Here is a 25,984-nt window from a genome sequence, read left to right as displayed (position 1 = left end):
AATAATTTATATTGCCAAAACTTCAACTAACCTCAGCAGAAACATGTACAAAGCTTTTTGTCCCTGTAGTATGCATCATTGTCTACTTCCCACGACGTTCTTTGTTTTTTTTTTGCTGACCTCCTACAAAAAGTGAGAAAAAGTAAACGTTCTTTGAGTAAAGAACATTGCACCTAAAATAATGACTGAAAGCAGGTAAACTATAAATTCAACTCATTGACTTTAAACAAAATTGGTAGATGGAGGATTACCTTCGCCATAGGCGTACCCCAATGCCTAACCAAAAATTCCCAATGCTCCTTTTCAACATCAGGTGGTGGGTTTGCCAATCTTTCTGCATCGATATCCCTAACCGAGTAGTATTCACTTTTTCATTCACACTTGTACCCCCTCCATATTTTTCTGATAAAGGATAATGTCCACTATTTTGACATGATTCCCACATCATACTTTCCCTGAAAATGTGATAATTGCTGCATGTTAATCCACTTTTTCCATAAAAATTATTTTAATGTCATTGAAGGGTTTTACCTTTACAATGTTCCACATATCCTCTTTAAGCCGTTTTGGCATCTCCCACCAAGTTTTGTAGCACAAAGGAGCTAATTTACCATTCCGGGCAAGTGTTCCCAAATAATTAGTATATGTACCACTTCCAAGGCCGATCGGCTGTCCATACTTATTAATCCTAAACAAAAATTAACAATTGTAGATGTTTAGTACAAAAATAAAGATAGAAATCCTTTTTTACCCTTCATATTGAATATAGTCTAATTATGTAAAATATATAAGATGATCTCTCTATATATATATACCTTAATGGTAATAAGGTTGTCGCGTTGACGACATTCTTGCATCGTGTCGGGCCCCATCTCTTCTTCGGAGGTGGTTGGGATGATTTTGAAGTTGAAGCTTCGGTATTTTGTTCACTCACTTTTTTCACTTCACTAATCGTTCATTTCATTGTCAGCTTATTATTTATCCTTCCTAGAAAAGAAAACAAAAAAGTGAGAATTCATTTAAGAGCTGACAATTCCATTGTGTACAGTAAGAAAGTAACAGGTAATAGTTCAATCTCCAAAGTTCCACATGAACATAAAAAAATTATTTGCATTAATCAAAATAAAAACATATTGCAACACGATTATTTGTAAGAGCTGACAATTTAGCAAGATGATATGCCAAAGTTGATTTACCTATCATGCAACAAGTAGAATATATTGGTGAACTAATGAAACTGCTAAGGAATAATTTTAAATGAACAGATAAAAAATTAAAAAGCAAGAAAAGCAATCATCAATACCTTCAAAGAATATTAGCCAATCAAATACAAGTTATCCCCTTCTTGATTGCTAATGCAAAGGAAACCGGGACAAAGGCTGAATTATAGTGGTCACACTGTTAACAATAGTAAGAACATAGGAAGCCCAGTGTCTTGTAGCATACAAAGACAGCATACTGTATCGGCGGTATAATTGCATAACATGTGACGACCGTGGATTTTTTAACCTAGTGTGTCCTATGATGACCCGAAACGGATCCAAAATGAGAAAGCTAAAGAGAAACAAGACAATGGTCACCCAAGAAATAAAACACCTCTAAGACCTTAAGATGACCTGCCACGAGGTCATGGAACTCAATAAGAACTGACGTGGGAGCAGAAGATCAGAAAAATAACAATTAAGCCCTCAGGGGCAAAATGGTCATTTGTAAAAATATGGATTCAGGTGCTACCAAGCACACCACTAGAAATACAATGAAAAACTAATTAAGATGGATTCAAGAATCGCATGATTCGGAGTCCGGATGAAAGAGAAATGACAAGATGAAGAAGATGAGCACTAAAGGCTCAAAGGGTAAAATGGTAATTTCAAACTAAAATGGATACCCCCATGTATGCCACTGGATAGAAAACAAAAAATTAACCAAGATGGACTCAAGAATCACTTGATTCGGAGTCCGGACGGCAAAGATATCAATTCCTGAAGTTAAAGGAAGGGAAACCCTATCTCGGTTCAAACTAAATTCTGACAATACCTTACTAAAACATGAATAACTTCAGCTACAATTGGAATCTAAAGCTCTAATTGGTACCATTGGAAATCTTATTTCGACACGGTCATTTTAGACTCAAGAACGGACCAATTCGGAGTTAAAACGAATGAGATATAGCCTGTTGAAGAAAAGTGTCTAGTGCAAGAACAGTAACCGCGGGCGCCCGCCCAAAACCCGCGGGTGCCCGTCCAAATGGGCAGAACAGTGGGAAATGGTGCAGAGTGGCCCTATGCATGGCGGGGGCCCACCCAAGACCCTCGGGCGCCCACCCACATGGGCAGAAGTAACCCTAGACAGCAGGAACAGTGTTTTAGCAGAAATTTGAGTTTGCGACGCAGTTTCCGAGACCAAGATGACATTTTTTGCAAAAACACAAAAAAGAAACTCCCCCTAAAATCACATTTTCTATGAGGCACAGTTGAGAACGGAATTTATTTTTCCAAAGGAAATACGAAAAATTACCTTAAGCTAGAATTTTCAACAAAAAAGGTGAAATGAATCCATAGGAGGCTCAAAACGTAAATGAAAGGGTTTTTCATGAAAACGGTCATGCACGCAAATGTAAATAGTGATTTTGAGCGCGTGGGAATGGTCTGCGGCCCCCGAAAATGGCGGAGTCAAAATCCGACCCCCCAACGGCCAAAAAGGCGAAAATGTACTTAAAATGAAAATTTTGAAAACTAAAATCAACAACTGGTTTCAATTTACCGTTTGGCTCATGGCCACACTTCATACATAACTAATGACGTCCTACAAAAGGCTAAAAATGGAATTCCCTTACCCAATGCAAACATGGTGAAACAAAAACTCAATATTTTTCAATATTTTCATAATAATCCATAAAGTCAGAAATTACATAAGATACAAATTACATGCCATTGGCCTCCGGCCTCATCTCAAACATGTCAAGTACATTGAAAGGAGTGTACTGAAGTACACATTTCATGCATGGAATCAAATATACGTATTTTGACATATAAGTCTACAAAATGACATTTCGTGCTAAAATTTGCATGAAATGGAAACATGAAAGCTACACGACATCTAAGGAATGCTAGGCGTCACGAACCAAGTATTCGTACCTGAAATATGCCCCAGTAACGTAGGGGTGAGCAAAATAAAGCTACTCGTAGAAGATGAGCATGCATCGACCTAGCATTTTACAATTTTATCACCTTAAGGTAAAATATGTCAAAGGGGCTCATGCCACCTAACGTCTATGTCAAAGTGAGACTCGGGGAGCATCCTAAGCTACCTAAGAGTCTAAGCAACAAGAATCATGATATATATATACATATATGAAATGAATCAAGGTTGGGATAATCCAAGAACAAGACAAGAAAGATGTTTGAACATAGATTTACATGAATTGTATTATCAATACAATTAAACAAGGTTTGGAGCATTCCAATTAACACGATAAGAAAAACACATGAAGTCTAGGACAATGCATAATATCTATGCAAGTAAACAAGATTGGGGCATTCCAATGAACGTGACAAGGATTATACATGAAACCAAGTACAAGGCATAATGTCTATAAAATTAACAATGTTGGAGCATTTCAAGTAACACGATAAGAGTAATACAAGAAATCAATGACAAGGCATCATATCTATACAAGTTCACAAGGATGGAACATTCCATGAAACACAAAAAGAGTCATACGTGAAGTCAAGAACAAGGCATAATATCTATGCAATTAACCGGATTGGAACATTCCAATTAACACGATAGAAGTAATACAAGAAATCAAGATCAAGGCATAGTGTGACACCCCCAACATTTTCCACGCATAAGTTGATCAGGTTTATACACGAAAAACGAGGGATATCAAAAAAACAATTGGCAATATACAAGCATGGAATACAAAATAATGATAATGAAAGAATTTAGACAGGAAAGGAACACTAAATAATACAACATCCATCCATCCTTTATTTAATACAGTACTCCAGTACAACTTGGAAATCCTATGTCAACGATCCCTAAATATAAACATGAGAGTTCAACGTCAAAAGTAAATAAAAACTGAAACTGAAGTAATACATAAAACTTCTACCCTGAACTGGATCGTAAGAGTAGATGAGTTCGGATGGTGGTCCCACACTGCTAACTTCAACCTTGGAACGGGTACTGACCGTATCCTGAAATAACAACAATGGTGGGTCAACCCCACGAGCAAGTCCTCTCTACTATGACCCAAATCAGAGAATCAAATAAATTAATCATTATGAATCGGATGAGTACTATATCTGTATACATCCAAATGGAACTACCCAATGTATAATATGACCTCAACCAGAATAGACGGGTTCACTTAGACTCACACTAGGTGGTTAAGTGTCTCCTTTCCCTACCCGGGAAATCAGCTATTATACACGGTGCACGGTACTAACAACACCGACTGTAAAGACTACATAGTAGTAACGCATCTCCATGTACAAATGAATATACTGAGCATATCAATTAGGCAACACATGCCAACAATATTAATAAATATACCGTGTATGTCAATTAGGCAACACATTCCAATAATATTAAACCAAATACCCCGACAGCCACATATCTGTCTATCGCAACGAATGCATAAGGTATAAATGAGTCTAAACTTATTAGCCAGCTCACATGGTTCTATATGGCAACGCATCCATATAATATAAATGCGACATAATTTAAACAATCCATTTATTCTCTGAAATGCACACAGCATAATAATCATGGTTGATATATGATTAACAGTGTAAATATCCCATAATATATAATGGATAATTTATATGACGATAACCGTGACATTATTATATTTGAACAGTAATAATGAATACCATTTAATAAAATAATAACACCATCTATAGTAATGTTGTTAAATGAATCACATTCATATCCGTACGGTAAACGGGCCAATTAAGGTTTAGAAATATTAATCGGCCATAATAATACTTAACGGGTATTAAAATAATAATTTCGTGGCCCGTTAAACCCGTAAATACCAACACGGTACCTAAAAATCCAAGTTTAAGGTTCTGGAATTTACAAAACAGGCCCTAGGGGTATTCTGGTAATTTTCAGCAGCTGACAGGGCCCCTTACGCGCCCCCACGCGCCGCCCTAAGCTTCCCCACGCGCAGCCCAACCTTCCCCACTCTCCCACGCGCTTGCACGCGCGTCTAGAGAGTTCCACGGCGCGCACGGGCTCCCACGCGCGCGTTGAAGGCTTCTTGCTGACGCGGCATCCTCCGGTTGGTTGGCTGCATCATCTTTCCTACATGCGCGCCACACCGGATCAATCCACCTATGCTCCTTTCATCCTGCGGCTGATGATTAGCGCGCACCATCATATGGTGTCCCGCGCTACACCAAATCCATCTTTTAATCAATTTCCCATCCACCGGTCATGGATCCATACGCACACAGGTTACCTTGCACCGCAACACACTGGATTGCTCTGGTCTTCTTCCCCGCTGCCGGCGACCGGAAATCTCGCCGGAGCCTCGCCGGAAAATGCATAAAATTACCGGAAAATTCTAAAAAATTCTAGAAAAATCCCTGAAGCCTTAAATAATTATTTTTAGCTAGATTTAATTGTAAAGGATAATAATTAAATATCTACCATCCTAAATAATTAAAATTTTATTAATTAAATAAACTAAAAATAATAATTTATTAACTCCTAACATGCTCTCAAGGCTCCATAATAATTTAAATAATTTAAACAATTAATTTATGGATTCAAAGGGGAAAAATAGATAATAACTTGCCTTATGGATTTAAAATAAATCCGCCGGTTGCGCGTAGTCGGGTAAATTCCATACACCGGTCCAAGCTCCTTTCTTTCTCTCTTTTCCTTTCAGTCTTATACAAGAACTCACTTTTATTATTTCCTTCTTCAACCTACGTTAATCCTCAACCAAAGGGCTAACTTCTATATATAAATAACTTATATAATTTAAATATTACAAATATCTTTTTACTAACCATCTAACTTCCCACCTATATTTACTTAAAGCATGCAATCCAAGTCAAGTACATTGACTTAACCAAAATGCTACCATTTTGTCAAGTTCCCATCATGACATTTGATCATTTGATTATTATTATGATTATTACTATCATTATTAGTATTATTATTATTAATATTCCTAAACTTCCCTAACCACATTCCTTTAATGCCATGCCCCTAAGTCCTCTTTGAAATCATCTCATTCAACCAAGATAGTGGAAATTCTATCTTAAGACTAAGTTGGCATCATAACTTGTTTTAATAATATTATTCTTATTATTACTATTATGATTAATTTATCACTATTATCATTATTATATTATTAATAATAAATTATTATTATTATTATATTATTATTATTATTATTAAATTATTATTATTATTACATAAAAATACATTATAATCATAATAATATTTTATTACACAAATATAAAACTTTAATTAACTAATATTGCTTAATATAAACATAACCAACAAATAAAATTATTAATAAATTTACATGCACCATTAAATGAATTTAATATAATAATGTAGCATGCACAATAATAGGTAAAGAAATCTACGCATAAATGAATTTAAATAAACTAAGCTCTTTAATAAAATACGGGGTATTACATTCTCCCCCCCTAATAAAGGAATTTCGTCCCCGAAATTCACTACATACCTGTAGTAAAGAGCTCTGGATACTTGGCACGGATAATATCTTCCCGTTCCCAAGTCGACTCTGTCTCACTATGATGACTCCACTGTACACGTACTAATGGAATAGTCTTTGTGCGCAGTATCTGATTCCTACGATCGAGAATACAGTAAGGTTGTTCCAAATAGGTTGCATCGGGTTGCAACTCAATTTCACCCACATCAATGTGTTGATATCGATCTTCTTCCCGTAGAAATTTTCGCAGCATAGATACATGAAAAACATTATGTACCCTATGAAGATTATCTGGTAGAGCCAGACGATAAGCTACTGCCCCAATCCGATCTGTAATCATAAAAGGACCCATAAAACGAGGCGATAACTTACCTTTTGACCCAAACCGCATTACTCCCTTCATGGGAGAAACCTTAAGCAGAACCTGATCACCAACCTTAAACTCCAAAACACGAGTTCGACGGTCAGCATAACTTTTCTGTCTGCTTTGAGCTGTACGCATCCGATCCCTAATGATAGCGATCTTTTCTGACGTGTCCTTAATAAATTCAGGACCCAGAAAGCTGTTCTCACCAACTCCAAGCCAACAGACAGGAGACCTACACGGTCTACCGTACAAAGCCTCAAATGGTGCCATGCCAATAGTTTTCTGATAACTATTGTTATAAGCGAACTCTGACAGCGGCAAATATTCCTCCCAATTGCCCTTAAAATCAAGAACACATGCCCGCAACATGTCTTCTAAAATCTGATTAACTCGCTCAGTCTGTCCATCTGTCTGAGGATGATAGGCAGTGCTAAGATAAAGTTCTGTACCCAAATCCTGCTGAAAGCTCCTCCAAAATCCTGATACAAACTTCGGATCTCTATCTGATACGATGGACAATGGTACGCCATGAAGTTTCACCATTTCTGCAATATACAGCTTAGCATACTGTTCTGACGTAAAGTTTGAACGAACAGGCAGAAAATGAGTGGACTTGGTCAATCTATCAACAATGACCTAAATAGAGTTGTGATTATGCTGTGAAGTAGGTAATCCCTCTATGAAGTCCATGGAAATACTCTCCCATTTCCACTCTGGTATGGCAAGTGGCTGTAACGATCCTGGCAGTCTCTGATGATCAATCTTAATCATCTGACATGTGCTACATTTAGAGACAAAGATAGCTATGTCTCTCTTCATGCCGGCCCACCAAAACTGGCGTTTCATGTCCTGATACATCTTGTCTCCCCCTGGATGTACAGAGAACTGAGAAGTGTGTGTCTCTCTCATCACAACATTTCTCAAATTGTCAGCTGAAGGCACAATTAAACGTCCCTTGTACCTCAATCCTCCATCAGTCCCTATAGAATAAAAAGGAACATCTCCGGAGGCTAACTCCGAAACCCGATCAATACACTGTTGGTCTGAGAGTTGCGCTTGAATGACCTGATGAATGATAGAAGGAGTTACTACCACACATGCCATAAAAGCGTCTACTAACTCATCAACAGTCTTCAAAGCATCCCACTCTGTTGCAAACAAAGCTGAAAGGTTGACATAGGGTCGGCGGCTGAGTGCGTCTGCTACAACATTTGCTTTTCCTGGATGATACTGAATAGAGAAGTGATAGTCTTTCACGAACTCCAACCATCTGCGCTGTCTCATATTCAGTTCCCTCTGTGTGAACAAATACTGTAGACTCTTATGATCGCTAAACAATCGAAAAGTCTCCCCCAAAAGATAATGCCTCCAAATACGCAAGGCAAAAACCACTGCTGCGAGCTCTAGATCGTGAGTCGGGTAATTAAGCTCATGAGGCTTAAGCTTCCTAGACCCATAAGAAACTGGTCGCTCTTCTTGCATCAACACACAACCCAAACCCTTTAGAGAAGCGTCGGTAAATACTAAATACTCGATTCCACTCTGAGGTGTGGCTAAGACAGGTGCAGAAGTTAACTTACTCTTCAATTCAGCAAAAGCAGTCTGACAAGAATCATCCCATACAAATGGTACATTCTTCTTAGTCAGATGAGTAAGTGGACCCGCAATTTTGGAAAATCCCTGGATGAACCTGCGATAATACCCCGCCAATCCCAGAAAACTGCGAATCTCTGTCGGTGAGGTAGGCTGTCCCCACTCCATAACGGCCGCAACCTTGGCTGGATCTACTGCTAACCCTTCTTTTGACACTACATGACCCAGAAATTTGACCTCTTTCTGCCAAAATTCACACTTCTCAAACTTCGCAAATAACTAATGTTCTCGAAGTGTCTGCAACACTGTGCGTAAATGTCTGGCATGGTCCTTCTCCGACTTAGAGTAAACCAGAATATCATCAATGAAAACAATGACAAACTGATCTAAGTACTCTCTGAATACTCTATTCATCAAGTCCATAAAGACAGCTGGAGCGTTCGTTAAACCGAAAGGCATAACACGAAACTCATAAGATCCGTACCTTGTGAGAAATGCTGTTTTTGGAACATCTTGTTCTCTGACTCGTAGCTGATGATAACCAGCCCTCAAATCAATCTTTGAGAAGTAAGTAGCTCCCTTCAACTGATCAAACAGGTCATCAATTCTGGGCAACGGGTACTTGTTGCGAATAGTGACCTTGTTCAGTTCTCTGTAATCAATACAAAGACGAAGAGATCCATCCTTCTTCTTGACAAACAGTACTGGTGCTCCCCATGGTGAAGTACTCCTGCGAATAAATCCCTGGCTGAGCAACTGCTGAATTTGATCTTTCAACTCTCGCATCTCCACTGGTGCCATTCTGTACGGCGCCTTAGCAATAGGCGTAGTGCCTGGAGCTAAATCAATGACGAAGTCTATCTCTCGACTCGGTGGCAAGCCTGGAATTTCCTGGAATACATCCTGGAATTCCTGTACTACCGGAATACTGTCAAGAGATACCGCAGTCGCTTCCTGTGAGTCCTCCTTAAGAACGAATAAATAAGTGCTAGGCCCTCTATCAGGTTGTGGTACAACAAGAAGATACATCTCTTGTCCTGGTATAGCAAATACAATAGACTTTTCGTAACAGTTAACCTGAGCATGGTACTGAGATAACCAGTCCATCCCAAGTATAACATCATACGAATGCATATCTAACACTAACAAATTTGCAAGAAATCGAAGCCGGCCCATATCTATAAGGATATCACCGCTACACTCTCGTAAAATTGCGCCAACTCCCAATGGTGTATAAATATTAAGAGGTTGGTCACATAACTGAGTCGTCATACCAGATAAGATAATAAAAGATCTAGACACAAAAGAATGTGATGCACCAGTGTCAAACAGTATACGAGCAGTTCTACTATGTATAGAAAACATACCCTCAATAGCCTGAGGAGCCTGCGCATTATGTGGCATGAAGTTATAAACTCTGCCATGATGCAACTGCTGTGGAGGTTGTCCCGGAGGAAATGGTGGTGCTGGAAGTGCCGGAAAATTTTAAACTTGCCCACGTGGCATCGGTGGGGCCGGTAGAGGTAATGGCTGATTAGGTCTCGGCTGCCCATACTGTCCCTGCTTAGCTTTGGGACACATCTTGGCCGGATGCCCAATCTCTCTACAGTGATAACAACGTCCCGTAAAAGGACCTGCCTGCCTTCTCTGTTGATTTCCCGACCACTGTTCCTGTCCGGTCTGAGTTACCCCACCTTGTCTACCCTGATTAGGAACTCCATCCCTTTGCACATCTGGGTTTCCTTTATTTTTCTTCCAAGGTTGATGTCCTTGAAATCTACCCCGATCATTGAACTTGGTACCACTGCTGCTTCCTTTCTCCACTGTCTGGTAGTCTCAGTTAGTCCGCTTATCTCCCTTGGACTTCCGGTAATCACTCCTCATCTGGCAGTGCTGTAAAGCGGCATTAACCACTTGGATATAAGTAGTATATGCAGGACTCCCTATGATCACCACTTTAATCGGCCATATCAACCCCTTAATAAAGCGGTCTCTCTTCTTTTCTTCCGTATTGACCTCCTCTGGTGCAAATAATGACAAATTAATGAACTTCTGTTCATACTCAGCCACAGTCATATCCTCCTGTTGCAGATCCAGAAATTCAGTCTTCATCGCTGATCTTACTGACACAGGAAAATACTTGTCATCAAAGCGAGTCTGAAATTCAGCATAAGTCAATCTGGTCCTCTCATCGACAGTAGTAATAGACTCCCACCACTGCAATGCATTGCCTATCAGCATAAACGTAGCTAGCATCTATTTCTGCACTTCGGTACAGATTACCATCCAAAGATGACGCTCGCTCTCCTGTTTCCACTGATATGCTAACAAGACATCTGTGGACCCCGCAAATGATGGTGGATTCCCTCTGATAAACGAGTGACGAGTTTTGTCCCATGACATTGGCTGTGCCACTAGTTCAGGAACAGGTACTATCGGAGGAGGTTGCTGGTTTCGTAGAGCAGATGTTACTCCTGCTGCTACAGCTCGTGCAATAATATCAGCAACTTGAGGGGAAAATTCCTGATTCTCATTTTGATTTGGGGACATACTACGATGCTGGTTCGCATTCCTTATCCCACGCCGAGACATCCTTCTTTTGAATTCAGAAAAATCTAACGCCAGTACATTATAATGGACCGACTAAAAGAATACAAAGAACCCTAATACTTAGGCTCTAATTATCAGAATACACAACGCGAAAGTATAGTAATCACAGATCCCGAAGACACTCGAACCTGGAATGCTCTGATACCAACTGTGACACCCTCAACATTTTCCACGCATAAGTTGATCAGGCTTATACACGAAAAATGAGGGATATCAAAAAAACAATTGGCAATATACAAGCATGGAATACAAAATGATGATAATGAAAGAATTTAGACAGGAAAGGAACACTAAATAATACAACATCCATCCATCCTTTATTTAATACAGTACTCCAGTACAACTTGGAAATCCTATGTCAAGGATCCCTAAATATAAACATGAGAGTTCAACGTCAAAAGTAAATAAAAACTGAAACTGAAGTAATACATAAAACTTCTACCCTGAACTGGATCGTAAGAGTAGATGAGTTCGGATGGTGGTCCCACATTGCTAACTTCAACCTTGGAACGGGTACTGACCGTATCCTGAAATAACAACAATGGTGGGTCAACCCCACGAGCAAGTCCTCTCTACTATGACCCAAATCAGAGAATCAAATAAATTAATCATTATGAATCGGATGAGTACTATATCTGTATACATCCAAATGGAACTACCCAATGTATAATATGACCTCAACCAGAATACACGGGGATCACTTAGACTCACACTAGGTGGTTAAGTGTCTCCTTTCCCTACCCGGGAAATCAGCTATTATACACGGTGCACGGTACTAACAACACCGACTGTAAAGACTACATAGTAGTAACGCATCTCCATGTACAAATGAATATACTGAGCATATCAATTAGGCAACACATGCCAACAATATTAATAAATATACCGAGTATGTCAATTAGGCAACACATGCCAATAATATTAAACCACATACCCCGACAGCCACACATCTGTCTATCGCAACGAATGCATAAAGTATAAATGAGTCTAAACTTATTAGCCAGCTCACATGGTTCTACATGGTAACACATCCATATAATATAAATGCGACATAATTTAAACAGTCCATTTATTCTCTGAAATGCACACAGCATAATAATCATGGTTGATATATGATTAATAGTATAAATATCCCATAATATATAATGGATAATTTATATGACGATAACCGTGACATTATTATATTTGAACAGTAATAATGAATACCATTTAATAAAATAATAACACCATCTATAGTAATGTTGTTAAATGAATCACATTCATATCCGTACGGTAAACGGGCCAATTAAGGTTTAGAAATATTAATTGGCCATAATAATACTTAACGGGTATTAAAATAATAATTTCGTGGCCCGTTAAACCAGAAAATACCAACACGGTACCTAAAAATCCAAGTTTAAGGTTCTGGAATTTACAAAACAGGCCCTAGGGGTATTCTGGTAATTTCCAGCAGCTGACAGGGTCCCTCACGCGCCCCCACGCGCCGCCCTAAGCTTCCCCACGTGCAGCCCAACCTTCCCCACTCTCCCACGCGCTTGCACGCGCGTCTGGAGATTTCCACGCGCGCGCACGCGCTCCCACGCGCGCGTTGATGGCTTCTTGCTGACGCAGCGTCCTCCGGTTGGTTGGCTGCATCATCTTTCCTACATGCGCGCCACACCGAATCCATCCACCTATGCTCCTTTCATCCTGCGACTGATGATTAGCGCGCACCATCATATGGTGTCCCGCGCTACACCGAATCCATCTTTTAATCAATTTCCCATCCACTGGTCATGGATCCATGCGCACACAGGTTACCTTGCGCCGCAACACACCGGATTGCTCTGGTCTTCTTCCCCACTGCCGGCGACCGGAAATCTCGCCGGAGCCTCGCCGGAAAATGCATAAAATTACCGAAAAATTCTAGAAAATTCTAGAAAAATCCCTGAAGCCTTAAATAATTATTTTTAGCTAGATTTAATTGTAAAGGATAATAATTAAATATCTACCATCCTAAATAATTAAAATTTTATTAATTAAATAAACTAAAAATAATAATTTATTAACTCCTAACATGCTCTCAAGGCTCCATAATAATTTAAATAATTTAAACAATTAATTTATGGATTCAAAGGGGAAAAATAGATAATAACTTGCCTTATGGATTTAAAATAAATTCGCCGGTTGCGCGTAGTCGGGTAAATTCCCTACACCGATCCAAGCTCCTTTCTTTCTCTCTCTTCCTTTCAGTCTTATACAAGAACTCACTTTTATTATTTCCTTCTTCAACCTACGTTAATCCTCAACCAAAGGGCTAACTTCTATATATAAATAACTTATATAATTTAAATATTACAAATATCTTTTTACTAACCATCTAACTTCCCACCTATATTTACTTAAAGCATGCAATCCAAGTCAAGTACATTGACTTAACCAAAATGCTACCATTTTGTCAAGTTCCCATCATGACATTTGATCATTTGATTATTATTATGATTATTACTATCATTATTAGTATTATTATTATTAATATTCCTAAACTTCCCTAACCACATTCCTTTAATGCCATGCCCCTAAGTCCTCTTTGAAATCATCTCATTCAACCAAGATAGTGGAAATTCTATCTTAAGACTAAGTTGGCATCATAACTTGTTTTAATAATACTATTCTTATTATTACTATTATGATTAATTTATCACTATTATCATTATTATATTATTATTATTATTAAATTATTATTATTATATTATTATTATTATTACATAAGAATACATTATAATCATAATAATACTTTATTACACAAATATAAAACTTTAATTAACTAATATTGCTTAATATAAACATAACCAACAAATAAAATTATTAATAAATTATGCACCATTAAATGAATTTAATATAATAATGTAGCATGCACAATAATAGGTAAAGAAATCTACACATAAATTAATTTAAATAAACTAAGCTCTTTAATAAAATACGGGGTATTACACATAGTATCTATTCAATTAACAAGGTTAGTGCATTTCACATAGCAGGACAAAGACAAGGTGTGAAATCAACCAATGTGAAAACTCGGATATCGCCCGGATTAAAACCGTACTATTGAGATCACTTTAGGGCTACTAACCCATAGGTACCTTTCCCCTAGTGCGCACTATAGTTGTAGGAGGACATTCCCTCGTACTAGAACCAAGTCCTAGCCATGTCAATTCTTGATTAATATCCCGAGTCCCAAAATCAACAAGTTGTGCAAGTCAAGATTGTATCAAGTACAAGAAATGCATTAACCACGTTTCATGCACAACCAAGATTTTAGAACATACAAGTCATGCCCTAAGTACTCAACTATGATGGCATGTGAAATGTTAAGAAATCATAGTGTGCAACTATATAGACAACAACCATGATATATAGTGCTTGGAATTCATTGAAGAAAATATACCACAAGTGTACGATACATGATTCAATTACCTTCTAAGCAACACATGTGTAATTAAACCATTTCAAGATAAGTACGTGTTCATTAAATACGTTAATGAAACCTAGATACAAGGGGTCATGATTATATCGATGGGAGCATAAAAAGGGAACTTAATCTACTAAAGGGATCAATTTATCAAGATTTCAAGGTAAGTTCAAGTGTTCTACAACAAGGCATGTCAAGGATCATGTCAAGGCTAAGTTCAATGTCAAGTTACAAGTTCATTTCATACAAGATGCAACCATGTGAATTAAGTTCCATACAAAGGAATTAATTAAATATAAGTTTCAAAACTTATCCAATTATTCTTGATTTGATACACGTGAAAGAACTTGTCAAGGAAATCATGAATACAAGGTTAGAAACTTAATCTAGCTCATGGAACCATTGAATGGATTTTAAAAGTCATCCAAGTGACCTCAATTTAATGTATGTTATACAACATGTCAAGACTTGTTTTAAAAACACGATACAAGTGAATTACATGCAAGATACGACCATGAGTATTAAACTTTAATACTAGAAAAATAATAAATGATAGATTTCAAAACCTAATCAAATATTCTAGATTTAATGTATATGAAACTAGATGACATGTACATCATGAATATCAAGTCGAAAATCAAATGGAGTGAATAGTACACTCGGGGCAAATTAATTAATCAATTTATTAAATATTCCCTAGATTTTTAAACAACTCCGATTACTCCCAATTTAATCTATGTTGATGAGCATGCTAGGGCCTAATATAATATGCTAACACATATTGATTTCAAGCTAATTAAGGCCATGTGAATTAATCTTTCACTTAAGATAAATATTAAATAAAATCTTTAATACTTATTCAAATGTTCCAAATTTAATACACGACAATGAGCATATTAAGGGGCAATATAATATCATGCTACATATTTAAACCAAGTCATGAGCAACCGGAAAAAAACAGATCCCGTACAAGAAAAATAAATAATAAATCTCTAGATTTTATATTTAAGCATCTAATCATGTTGTATAAGCATCAATATCATGTTATATAACAAGAATTAAACCTAGAACATCCCCTACCTCAATTTGAGATGAAAATTCCAAATCCCCACCGAAACGAAAGTGCTCCGAATCCGACAATACCGAGAGGTTTTGTTAAGGACTACCCCGGGAACAAGAATCCGCAAGAAGCCCCATGAAAATCTCAACTTGACTCCAAACCCGAACTCGAAAAATCGTCGAAAATGGATTCTAAGAAAGGCATAAGATGCATGGTGTCAAGACAAGCATTAAACGTTAAGTTCGAAGACTTTTAACCAAGGAAAACTGGTCCAAAGGAGGAAAGAGAATGTGGCAGCCATGGGAGGGAGCTTGGCCGGCCATGGGAGAGGAAGAAGAAGAAGAAATCTAATTTTTTTGTTCTTAAGTCCCATATTTATAGTATGTCTCAAAAAGTGCCCTACCGGGTCCGGAAAAGTGGATTTTGAGCAAATGCGCTCGAAAGGCAAAACTCCGTGAACAAAAAAGATTTAAAATGAGAAAATATGAACAATGGAAGAAACAGCGTCGAAAACTGAGTCCCGAGCAGAGAGATATGCCCCGAACAAGTTCGGCGGCAACCAGGTCCAGAAACTCTGAAGCTGGAGTAAAACGACCGGAACGGAATTCTAAGAGTACACGACTCAACAAAATGTGAAAATGAATCCCACACGAGGATGCAGGCACCAGACGAGGTATTTTGCAATAACTTTCGTTAATTGCACAATGGCTCATACAAAAAGGGTTAACTGCGAAATTGCCCCAGAATGAAAATATATTCCAAAAGATATTTTCTTCGATGCCCCTGAAATAAAATATCTTCAAAAGATATTTATGAAAAACACCCCAAGAAATGAAAAAGATTCTGAAGAATTGTACATCCATGCCCCTATGGACACCGAGAGCAACCAGAGTACTTTCTTGCAAAAGTGAAGATACGTATTTCGAGAAAACCACTCAAGATGGAGACACGTGAAGTCAAAAACCAACTCCGAGCATGAGAAGTGAGGTTGTGCCAAAAATTTGACAAACGGAGATAAGACGAAATAGGGAAGATGACAGAATAGGGAAAAGACGAAATAGCGCATAGTGTCCGAAAAAACAAAAAATGCGAAAATGACTCGGTCCTCAAAGGAAGTTGTCAATTCACATGAAAGAGTCTCAGAAACCAATTATGAGCACTTGAGATGACACTAAGCGACATGAAACAGAGCTCAGAAAAGAAAATTAAACGAAAAAAATTCATTCGTAAAATTTCAGGAAAAAGAAAAGGAAGGCAAATGACCGAGTCGTTACAACCTACCCTCTTTAAAGGAATTTCGTCCCCGAAATTAGGAACTTACCAGAGAGAACAAATAATGACCGAACAAAAGGTCAAATCAAAGGACAGCTCACAATGCACTGAAGGACAAATCCTGAAGTCTAAAGATCAACTGAAGGAACGCGAAACCATGAACTGAGAAACACCCCATACGAGTCGGCACGTTAACTCAACGTCAACCACCAAGAGAATCCCAAGAAAACGAAACATCAAACGCGGTGAAATAAGAGAGTGACAAGGCAGTACGAACAGCAACCAGAACCCACCCACACTTACTCGTCAGTAAGGTAGCATAACAGTATAAAACACTAGTTCTTAACATGCTCCAGGAGTGAACTTTTTGATACAAATGACATCAATGTCGAAAATGATCATTACCAAAGGCACTAGGGAAACTAGGCATCTGTGAGAGTTGGGGTAGCTAATCCCAAAACTCTGACAACAATGACACTGGCACCATTACGCTTAATGCCTTAGATCTAGAAGGCACGAAGGAAAAGGGAAATGAAACGGTGCCTCCCTGGCCCACGTCTTAATCCACTAGACAAGGAAAAAAAAGTGAATCGCAGTCCTCTACGCTCACATGAGCCTTACTCGCATCAATCGACAGAACAGACAAGAAGGTTCCCGACATAGGTCCTTACAGAATGAATTTCTCATATCTAAGGAAGAAACTTGTGAAACAAGAATACATCTAAGGGATATAACAGATCCTAAGAGACAATGCCAAAACCAGACATAAAAGGAAACAGCTAGCATGCAACCTAGCAACAGTCTACCTACTTACACAAGTCGTAAAAATCACGTAGAATATGTCAGAGTATACAGGAGGACGTAAGGCATGATGATATGCTGCATATAATCATGTCAAGATGAACAAGCATATACAATATACTCAGGTAGATAAGCATATACCATATGTTAAGATGACAAACAGGTACTATGTGCTAAGGTAAACAAGCATAGATCATATACTAAGACAGTCAAAGCATGCTTCTAAACAAGTTACCACATAAGCTAACAGACATGTTGTCAACTCAAAACATGTTATCAAGAAGCATGTAGTACATGGTACGACAATGCACGTGAATGAAAAACGTAAGGTATGCCGACATACGTCGCACACAGTCAAGCTACCACAAGCACACAAACATGATATCACACCAAGATATGATACTAACCTAGACCATGTTATCAGAAAGCACATATACACCTAAAGCATGCGTAACAATAATAATAGGCGCCTCACAACATTTAAGCATGTGAACATATTATCATAAAAGACATGTTATCAAACAAGGCATGTTATCAAGATACAAATGACATATTAAACCAAAAACAACATGAGCATGATATGCACCCAAAACCCGTCGTCCAAGGTATTCGAACCCGGACGCTCTGATACCACCTGTGACGACCCTGGATTTTTCAACCCAGTGTGTCCTATGATGACTCGAAACGGATCCAAAATGTGAAAGCTAAAGAGAAACAAGACAATGGTCTCCCAAGGCAAAAAACACCTCTAAGACCTTAGGATGACCTGCCATGAGGTCATGGAACTCAATGAGAATTGACGCGGGAAAAAAAGATTAGAAAAATAACAATTAAGCCCTCAAGGGCAAAATGGTCATTTCTAGAAATATGGATTTAGGTGCTACCGAACACACCATTAGAAAGACAATGAAAAACTAATCAAGATGGATTCAAGAATCGCATGATTCGGAGTCCGGATGAAAGAGAAATGGCAAGATGAAGAAGATGAGCACTAAAGGCTCAAAGGGTAAAATGGTAATTTCAAACTGAAATGGATACCCCCGTGTGTGCCACTAGATAGAAAATGAAAAATTAACCAAGATGGACTCAAGAATCACTTGATTCGGAGTCCGGACTGCAAAGATATCAATTCCTGAAGTCGAAGGAAGGGAAACCCTATCCCGGTTTGAACCAAATTCTGACACTACCTTACTAAAACATGAATAACTTAATATACAATTGGAATCTGAAGCTATAATTGGTACTATTGGAAAGCTTATTTCGATACGGTCATTTTAGACTTAAGAACGGACCAATTCGGAGTTAAAATGAGTGAGATATGGCCTGTTGAAGAAAAGTGTCCAGTGCAGGAATAGTAACCGCAGGCGCCCGCCCAAAACCCGCGGACGCCTGCCCAAATGGGTAGAACCATGGGAAATGGTGCGGAGCAGCCCTGTACATGGCGGGGGCCAGCCCAAGACCCTCGGGCGCCTGCCCAAATGGGCAGAAGCAACCCTAGACAGCAGGAACAGTGTTTTAGCAGAAATTTGAGTTTGCGACGCAGTTTCCGAGACCAAGATGAAATTTTTTGGAAAAACACGAAAAAGAAACTCCCCCTAAAATCACATTTTCTACGAGGCACAGTTGAGAATGGAATTTATTTTCCCAAATGAAATACTAAAAATTACCTTAAGCTAGAATTTTCAACAAAAAATGATTTTGAGCGCGCGGGAATGGTCCACGGCCCCCGAAAATGGCCGAGTCAAAATCCGACCCCCCAACGACCAAAAAGGCGAAAATGTACTTAAAATGAAAATTTTGAAAACTAAAATCAACAAATGGTTTCAATTTACCGTTTGGCCCTTGGCCACACTTCATACAATGACATCCTACGGAAGGCTAAAAATGGAATTCCCTCACCCAATGCAAACATAGTGAAACAAAAACTCAAAATTTTTTAATATTTTCATAATAATCCATGAAGTCAAAAATTACATAAGATACAAATTACATGCCATTGGCCTCCTACCTCATCTCATATATGTCAAATATATTGAAAGGAGTGTACTTAAGTACACATTACATACATGGAATCAAATATACGTATTTTGACATATAAGTCTACAAAATGACATTTCATGCTAACATTTGCATGAAATGGAAACTTGAAAGCTACACGACATCCAAGGAATGCTAGGCGTCACGAACCAAGTCTTTGTACCTGAAATATGCCCCAGTAACGTAGGGGTGAGCAACATAAAGCTACTCGTAGGAGATGAGGATGCATCGACCTAGCATTTTACAATTTTATAACCTTAATGTGAAACATGTCAAAGGAGGTCATGTCACCTAACGTCTATGTCAAAGTAAGACTCGAGGAGCATCCTAACCTACCTAAGAGTCTAAGCAACAAGAATCATGATATATATCTATACATATATGAAATGAATCAAGGTTGGGATAATCCAAGAACAAGACAAGAAAGATGCTTGAACATAGATTTACATGAATTGCATTATCAATACAATTAAACAAGGTTTGGAGCATTCCAATTAACGCGATAAGAAAAACACATGAAGTCTAGGACAACGCATAATATCTATGCAAGTAAACAAGATTGGGGCATTCCAATGAACATGACAAGGATTATACATGAAACCAAGTACAAGGCATAATGTCTATGAAAATAACAATGTTAGAGCATTTCAAGTAACACGATAAGAGTAATACAAGAAATCAATGACAAGGCATAATATCTATGCAAGTTCACAAGGATGGAACATTCCATGAAACACGAAAAGAGTTATACGTGAAGTCAAGAACAAGGCATAATATCTATGCAATTAACCAGATTGGAACATTCCAATTAACACGATAGAAGTAATACAAGAAATCAAGATCAAGGCATAGTATCTATGCAATTAACAAGGTTGGTGCATTTCACATAGCAGGACAAAGACAAGGTGTGAAATCAACCAATGTGGAAACTCGGATATCGCCCGGATTAAAACCATACTCTTGAGATCACTTTAGGGCTACTAACCCATGGGTACCTTTCCCCTAGTGAGCACTATAGTTGTAGGAGGACATTCCCCCGTACTAGAACCAAGTCCTAGCCATGTCAATTCTTGATTAATATCTCAAGTCCCAAAATCAGCAAGTTTTGCAAGTCAAGATTATATCAAATACAAGAAATGCATTAACCACGTTTCATGCACAACCAAGATTTTGGAACATACAAGTCATGCCCTAAGTACTCAACTATGATGGCATGTGAAATGTTAAGAAATCATAGTGTGCAACTATATAGACAACAACCATGATATATAGTGCTTGGAGTTCATTGAAGAAAATATACCACAAGTATACGATACATGATCCAATTACCTTCTAAGCAACACATGTGTAATTAAACCATTTCAAGATAAGTACATGTTCATTAAATACGTTAATGAAACCTAGATACAAGGGGTCATGATTATATCGATGGGAGCATAAAAAGGGAACTTAATCTACTAAAGGGATCAAGTTATCAAGATTTCAAGGTAAGTTCAAGTGTTCTACAACAAGGCATGTCAAGGATCATGTCAAGGCCAAGTTCAATGTCAAGTTACAAGTTCATTTCATACAAGATGCAACCATGTGAATTAAGTTCCATACAAAGGAATTAATTAAATATAAGTTTCAAAACTAATCCGATTATTCTTAATTTGATACACGTGAAAGAACTTGTCAAGGAAATCATGAATACAGGGTTAGAAACTTAATCTAGCTCATGGAACGATTGAATGGATTTTAAAAGTCGTCCAAGTGACCTCAATTTAATGTATGTTATACAACATGTCAAGACTTGTTTTAAAAACACGATACAAGTGAATTACATGCAAGATACGACCATGAGTATTAAACTTTAATACTAGAAAAATAATAAATAATAGATTTCAAAACCTAATCAAATATTCTAGATTTAATGTATATGAAACTAGATGACATGTACATCATGAATATCAAGTCGAAAATCAAATGTAGTGAATAGTACACTCGGGGCAAATTAATTAATCAATTAATTAAAAATTCTCTAGATTTTTAAACAACTCCGATTACTCCCAATTTAATCTATGTTGATGAGCATGCTAGGGCCTAATATAATATGCTACCACATATTGATTTCAAGTTAATTAAGGCCATGTGAATTAATCTTTCACTTAAGATAAATATTAAATAAAATCTTTAATACTTATTCAAATGTTCCAAATTTAATACACAACAATGAGTATATCAAGGGGCAATATAATATCATGCTACATGTTTAAACCAAGTCATGAGCAACCGGAAAAAATAAATCCCGTACAAGAAAAATAAATAATAAAATCTCTAGATTTTATATTTATCATGTTGTATAAGCATCAATATCATGCTATATAACAAGCATTAAACCAAGAACATCCCCTACCTCAATTTGAGATGAAAATCCAAAATCCCCACCGAAACGAAAGTGCTCCGAATCCGACAATATTGAGAGGTTTTGTCGGGGACTACCCCGGGAACAAGAATCCGTAAGAAGCCCCATGAAAATCTCAACTTGACTCCAAACCCGAACTCAAAAAATCGTCAAAAATGGATTCTAATAAGGGCATAAGATGCATGGCGTTAAGACAAGCATTAAACGTTAAGTCCGAAGACTTTTCACCAAGGAAAAGTGGTCCAAAGGAGGAGAGAGAATGTGGCAGCCATGGGAGGGAGCTTGGCCGGCCATGGGAGAGGAAGAAGAAGAAGAAATCTGATTTTTTTGTTCTTAAGTCCCATATTTATAGTAAGTCTCAAAAAGTGTCCTAAAAGGGCCCCGCCGGGTTCGAAAAAGTGAATTTTGAGCAAACGCGCTCAAACAGCAAAACTCTGTGAACAAAAAAGATTCAAAATGAAAAGATATGAACAACGGAAGAAACGGCGTCGAAAACTGAGTCCCGATCATAGAGATATGTCCCGAACAAGTTCGGCGGCAACAGGGTCCAGAAACTCTGAAATTGAAGAAAAACGACCAGAACGGAATTCTAAGAGTACATGACTCAACAAAATGTGAAAATGAATCCCACACGAGGATCCAGGCACCAGACGAGGTATTTTGCAATAACTTTCGTTAATTGCACAATGGCCCCTACAAAAAGGGTTAACTGTGAAATTGCCCCAGAATGAAAATATCTTCCAAAAGATATTTCTTAGATGCCCCTGAAATAAAATATCTCTAAAAGATATTTATGAAAAACACTCCAAGAAATGAAAAAGATTTTGAAGAATTGTACATCCATGTCCCTATGGACACCGAAAGCAACCAGAGTACTTTCTTGCAAAAGTGAAGATACGTATTTCGAGAAAACCACTCAAGATGAAGGCACGTGAAGTCAAAAACCAACTCCGAGCATGAGAAGTGAGGTTGTGCCAAAAACTGACAAACGGAAATAAGACAAAATAGGGAAGATGATAAAATAGGGAAAAGACGAAATAGCGCATTATGTTCGAAAAAACGAAAAATGCAAAAATGAATCGGTCCTCAAAGGAAGTTGTCAATTCACATGAAAGAGTCTCAGAAACCAATTCTAAGCACTCGAGATGACACTAAGCGACACGAAACAAAGCTCAGAAAAGAAAATTAAACGAAAAAAAAATCATTCGTAAAATTTTAAGAAAAAAGAAAGGAAGGAAGGCAAATGACCGGGTCGTTACATAACATGTGTGCCAATTTTCATTCATACTTTATGTAAACTAATTTTTTGTTTTAGCACTGGTCTTAACTTCTTATACCTGTGTTTGTCAAATAACATATTGCCATCACTTAAGTCAGCTTCATTGATAATTTAATCATACTTTAATAAAAAAATGACTTAAACCCATCAAATCAAACCCTATATATATAAATGGCACTTATCCAACCATGGATCCTAATCTTATGTCATAGTCCTGAAAATGTGAGACTTCTATTATAAATATAAATGTGCACTTATCCAACAATGGATCCTAATCTTGTGACGTCAAAGTATTCTAAAAAAAATGTAAAATAAAAAAAAAATAATAGCAAATGAATTTCTCTAAGATATTGTGTAATGATTAACTGGGAAGGCTTGGACTGTTGACCAGCAAGTAGGAACTCCAAACTTTCGTTTTTTAACTTGGAAGATATGGAGGTTTACGCTTTATGGTGATAAAAAAGAAGTCCATGCTACTAATTTATCTAATATTTAAGTTCAAGATTTTTGTGATTCAATGTATCTAACAACACTCATATTTAAATTCATATACTTAAAAAATAATAATAATAATAACCTCATATAAGGATCATAATAAAAATAAATAAATAACTAAAATGAACAACTTACATGTTGAAGCAACCCTGGCACTTCACATCCACAAAAATTATATCGTTGGAAGTCTGAAGAAACTCTACGTAAGATAACCAAACATCAATTATCTTGTAAAGAGAAACTAAAACATTCCTAACCAAAGTCTGAAGAAACGTATTATAAAAAATCTTATGTACAGTAAAAGATCTTATATAGATATATATATATACTAAGTACGAATAATTCGTTTGGAAATAAAAGAAAAAAAATTCAAACCAAAAATTCATTTCATAAAAGAAAAAAAAAACATTAAAAAAGAAATTTGCTTATCGATTGGAACTTACTTAGAAATTGCAGAGAGAAACTAAATTGTGTAAAATGAATGATCAGTGAGAAATAAAACAACGAACCACGAAGAAATTAAAATGAAGCAAAGCGGTACCTAAGAGAGGCTTTAGTGAGAACGTTTTGGGAGGAAAATCTAGTGAGTAAGATCTCGAAATGACATAAATTAACAGCTCTTGGAGATTGAGTAGCTAGTTAGAGATCGAGACAGAGGAGAGACAGCCTGAAGAGAAGCCTAGGGCTTCAACTTTATAATCTCAGATAAGATAATGCCGAAAGAGAGATGGGTTAGCAAACATCAATCAAGGGCTTCAGCTAAGAAATGGAGATTGAGCAGTGAGATATCGAGACAGGGTAGAGGAGTCTTGCAGCTGAGATGGAGATCGAGCAGTGAGAGATCGAGATAGAGCGGGTTAGCAAACATCAATCAAAGGCTTCAGCTGAGAAATGGAGATTCAGCAGTAGAGATTGAGACAGAGTACAGGAGTCTTGCAGCTAAGAGATAGAGATAGAGCAGTAAGGGGAGACGGATGAAGTAGGGCTAATTGAAATTGAAATGGGAAAGTGGAATATAGTGTTAATGGACCCAGAAAAATGATGCAGTTTAGACACCAAATATTCTATATATATAAATAAGCGGAGGGAAAAAGTGGAGGGACGACAAAAATTGGAGGGAAAGGGAAAAATCGGAGGGAATGGAAGGGCCATTACCTGCGATTTTTGTTAAAGATTCAAATGACATTGATGGTTCTTGGTTAAAATAACTCTTAGGCTTCCATGCCCTTAGAACACTTGGTTTTAACGCAGCTTTCTTTGAATTCTCTTTGGTAAACAAACTCTTAGAACTTCCACTTTCAAGCAAAGACTCAATTCTATCAAATTCATTATCAATGCACTTTTTTACAACACATACCTTTTTATGTTTGTCCATTGAATTCGGGGTCAGATTAAAAATGTTCAACTTCACTTTCATATGCCCAAATGAGATTTTCATTATCCATGTCCTACAATTGATGTTGGCATTTGAAGTTGCCAAGAAGGGATGGCCAAGGATAATGGGAATTTGGCTCTTGGGTTTAGAACCGGTTCCTTATCTATGATAACAAAATCGACGGGAAAGAAAAACTTATTAATCTTGATCAAAACATCCTCAATGATACCCCGGGGCTTTTTAATTAATCGGTCGGCAAGTTGTAAAACTACCGACGTCGGTTTCAAGTCTCCTAAGCCCAATTTGACATACATTAAATATGGAAGAAGATTGACACTAGCTCCTAAGTCAAGAAGAGCCCGATTTATGACATGGTCACCAATGATGCAAGAAGTAGTAGGTGAACCGGGGTCTTTAAACTTTGGGAGATTGCTATATTGCAAAATAGAGCTCACTTGCTCGGTCAAGACTACTTTCTTTGGTGCTTGGCTTTTGTCTTCCTCTTTTGGGTGCAAAGATCTTTTAAAAACT

General features: G+C 37.5%; 2 long non-coding RNA genes across 5 annotated transcripts; both read right to left on the bottom strand.

The window, feature by feature from the left end:
- Window positions 1-27: 27 nt before the first annotated feature.
- Window positions 28-680, bottom strand: LOC132304880 (uncharacterized). Its single transcript, XR_009481615.1, has 3 exons — window positions 532-680; window positions 252-455; window positions 28-123 (listed from the first exon to the last, which is right to left on the bottom strand). It is a non-coding gene; the product is annotated as an uncharacterized LOC132304880 (long non-coding RNA).
- A 10,882-nt stretch (window positions 681-11,562) lies between these two features.
- LOC132291379 (uncharacterized) lies at window positions 11,563-25,357 on the bottom strand. 4 transcript variants are annotated; one of them, XR_009476228.1, is made up of 3 exons: window positions 24,522-25,357; window positions 24,214-24,277; window positions 11,563-11,806 (listed from the first exon to the last, which is right to left on the bottom strand). It is a non-coding gene; the product is annotated as an uncharacterized LOC132291379 (long non-coding RNA). The 4 variants fall into 4 exon arrangements; XR_009476330.1 differs by having other exon boundaries at window positions 24,214-24,266; XR_009476279.1 differs by lacking the exon at window positions 11,563-11,806 and adding an exon at window positions 19,825-20,063.
- Window positions 25,358-25,984: the final 627 nt, after the last annotated feature.

Source organism: Cornus florida, unplaced genomic scaffold (assembly GCF_030987335.1).
Source record: "Cornus florida cultivar Cherokee Brave unplaced genomic scaffold, ASM3098733v1 CherokeeBrave_3.0.0_Hap2_Chr01, whole genome shotgun sequence".
NCBI lineage: Eukaryota > Viridiplantae > Streptophyta > Magnoliopsida > Cornales > Cornaceae > Cornus > Cornus florida.
The sequence above is the reverse complement of the archived record's forward strand: the minus strand, read 5'-3'. Positions and strand labels throughout refer to the sequence as shown.